Source organism: Vitis vinifera, chromosome 2, assembly GCF_030704535.1.
Source record: "Vitis vinifera cultivar Pinot Noir 40024 chromosome 2, ASM3070453v1".
NCBI classification, from domain to species: Eukaryota; Viridiplantae; Streptophyta; class Magnoliopsida; order Vitales; family Vitaceae; genus Vitis; species Vitis vinifera.
The window spans coordinates 12,116,792-12,120,682 of NC_081806.1; positions in this window are offsets into that span (position 1 = coordinate 12,116,792).

Consider the following 3,891-nt stretch of genomic DNA (forward strand, 5'->3'; position numbering starts at 1 on the left):
TCCCATCTCGCCGCCACCCCATACAACCCATCCTTGGGTTGACAAGAAGATGAATAAATAATAATAGAAACAAAAACCAAAATGCAAAAACTTGCCACTGAAGGGGGGTCTACATCATGTTTTACAAAAAAAAATATTTGTGATTACAAAATTATTTTCATTTCAATAACACTTCAATTAAATTTAATTAGTATTATATAAATTGAATTCACAATGTTTTTATAAAGTCAATATCCAAACAAGTTTTTTGTTTTAATATTTAAAACTTATTTTAAAAAAACAATTTGTCAAATACCCTTATTTTTATAAAACACTAAAAAACCCTTTTTTTGTTCTTTAACTTAAAAATAGTTTTAAAAAACAAGCATTAGAAATCATGGCTAAACGGGAAATAAAAAAATAAAAATAAAGTACTTATTTGACTTGTATTAAAAATGAATATTAAAATTATTTTTATCTTATAATAATTATTGTTCTACTAGAATAAAAAAATAGTTTTATAATTAAAAAAATGATTTATTTTAGCTCATACATAATCACAATTGTTTTAATAAGACTTAACTTGAATTTGATTTCATAGTATTTGTGGGCCCTGCATTTCGCTCGATGCGTTCCCACTCGATGATGCAACTCACTTTTTATTTATTTGATAAAAATATGATTTTTAGAAAAGACTTGGAGTCGTCACTTATTTTTGTTTTGTTTTTGAAGGGAAAAACAAAATAAGAAAGAAAAACCCTAAGTGTGATTCCCTTTTTGGAAAAGACGGTTTGTGAAAAACCAAACCTGGGTTCGGGAGTCAGGTTACTTATTGGAAAGGTACAATAAAGACCATAGCACCCCTCTAAGCCCCTAAAAATGAGTCTCTATTAAATAAGGTGAAGCAAACATGAAAATTAACTAGGAGATCAATGGATACCAAAGAGATCATAGATCAAAAGTAAGTCATGATAATGAATAAATGAACAAAGTAAGAGTAAGAGTGTACCTTGATAGCAGGTAATAAAGCGCTATCATGAAACAGAGTTAGTGCGCAATAACAAATACAAAATATATCACATACATATCAAAGTGCATGACAAAGATCAAACAATATCCATTAAGCATAACAGTTGACAATTAAAAGAGAAAACTCATATGTAGGGCCCCCACCAAAGCCTAATTTATCTTGCATGAATTAGTCTTACAAATTCCATTATTTTAGGATTATGAAAAATTCATTCTTATTTAAAATCAAGAAAAAAAATTATTTGAAAATCAAAGAAAATTTATGAAAGTGCTTACCTGAAGGGAAATGTAGCAAATTTATTAAAAACGAGATTTTTTTAACCTAAGACCTTGATGAAGGATGAAAAGTTATATAATACAAAATATATTTTGTATAACAAATACAAAATATATCACATACATATCAAAGTGCATGACAAAGATCAAACAATATCCATTAAGCATAACAGTTGACAATTAAAAGAGAAAACTCATATGTAGGGCCCCCACCAAAGCCTAATTTATCTTGCATGAATTAGTCTTACAAATTCCATTATTTTAGGATTATGAAAAATTCATTCTTACTTATTTAAAATCAAGAAAAAAAATTATTTGAAAATCAAAGAAAATTTATGAAAGTGCTTACCTGAAGGGAAATGTAGCAAATTTATTAAAAACGAGATTTTTTTAACCTAAGACCTTGATGAAGGATGAAAAGTTATATAATACAAAATATATTTTGTATAACAAATACAAAATATATCACATACATATCAAAGTGCATGACAAAGATCAAACAATATCCATTAAGCATAACAGTTGACAATTAAAAGAGAAAACTCATATGTAGGGCCCCCACCAAAGCCCAATTTATCTTGCATGAATTAGTCTTACAAATTCCATTATTTTAGGATTATGAAAAATTCATTTTTGCTTATTTAAAATCAAGAAAAAAAATTATTTGAAAATTAAAGAAAATTTATGAAAGTGCTTACCTGAAGGGAAATGTAGCAAATTTATTAAAAACGAGATTTTTTTAACCTAAGACCTTGATGAAGGATGAAAAGTTATAGAATTAAAAATATTTGAAGATTGAAGTGGAATTAAAACTATTTGAAAGAAAACTAGAGTTTTGAAGTTTATTTAAAAATTGAAGTCTCGAAAATTATTTGAAAATTGGAGTTTTGAAAATTAAGTTTTAGAATTAGAATTTTGGAAATTAAATTTGAAAGAAATTGGAATTTTGAAAATTATTTGAGAATGAGAGTTTTGAAAATTAAATTATGAATTGGAGTTTTGGAAATTAAATTTGAAAGAAATTAGAGTTTTGAAAATTAAATTATGAAAATTGGAATCTTGGAAATTATTTGAAGATGGAATTTAAAAAATAAATATAATAATAATAATAATAATAATAAACAAATGTGAAAATTGGAATTTTGGAAATTAGAAATTAAATTCAGAAATTGGAATTTTGAATAATTAATTAAAAAACGAAGTTTTAAAAATTAAATTTAAGAATCGGAATTTCAAAAAATTATTTGAGAATAAAATTTTTAGCAATCATTTGAAAATAGAAGTTTTGGAAATTAAAATTTGAAAATTAAAGATTTGGAAAATTACTTAAAAATGAAATTTTTAGGAATTAAATTTGAAAGTTGGAATAGAAATGAAATTATTCGAGAAACCGGGATTTTAAGAATCATTTAAAAAGAATTTACAGAAATCAAACTTTGAAACGTGAGAAAAAAGAAAAAAAATTTCACCATGAGGGCACAACTAGACCTATGCCATTGCCACTTATTTATTCAGAAAACTTGAAGTGCCTCTGCCACTTATGAAAATTTCCATGCCTGTCATTCATCAGTTGTTTAGATCGTTTCATGTCATTAGTGAACTACCAACTTCTGGAAGTGGAGTAATGAAGCCCCACTTCTCCACGAAAAGCACCAACTCGCAACCCATTTACACATGGTAGCACATGAGTCACCATGCAGGGCCTTGTTCCACATCCAGAAGGCGGCAGTCCTAAAAGCCTTGCACACATTGAAGGGGCCCACTGCCACCTCGAAAGCCACGTTGTTAATGAAGACCGTCGATTTTGCCCCAGATGTAAGGGCCAGCGCACCTGATTCTCCAACATCCTATACTTGGTTGACGGCGGAAGGAAGAGTTAGCGTAATGGGAGGCGGAACGCTGTTGGTGGGTGGAAGAGTGGAGTTGTTTGGTGACGAAATGTTGGCTTCTTCTTCGTAGTAGACCGTCGATGGCAAGTGGTTTGCATCCATTTCGTGGAGGAATGATTTGGGTGGAGCAGCAATGAGTTCTGGAAAGCATGGTATGACATGTTGAGCTTCAACCATGTGTCGACGCAGCAGAGACGAAAGAAGTGGTGGCAATCCGGTAGCACCTAGAAAAAGTTGTTGTCGTTACTGGTGACCGGCGCAACTACCCACATAGCCGGAGTAGGTCGAGCTAAACCGTGTATCACCGTCGGAGAAGGACCCTGTTCGTGATCTCGAGGTGCGCTCCGAGCCTTGACCTCTTTCATCTCGGTCGTGTCCATGGTGTCACCAGCATCGACGCCGGCATGGTCTTGGGTGTGGGTTTGGTGATGGTACAGGTGGCGATTTGGGTGGTGGTGCAGGTGGCGGTTTGGGTGATGGTTTGATGATGGTGCAGGTGGTGGTTTGGGTGATGATGGGCTTGAGCTTGGGGGTGAGGATATGTTCCAGTGTTTTCATATACGTGGGTTAGGGCCAGTGATAGTGAAGAAATGATAGGAAAGATTGGAGCTAGGGACTGAAGGCACCCATATTTTGCATGACCCCATTGATCACGCTCACATGCCGTTACCTAAAACTTACCACCCAAATGAACCTCAGCTGAAGGTCCTCCACGACC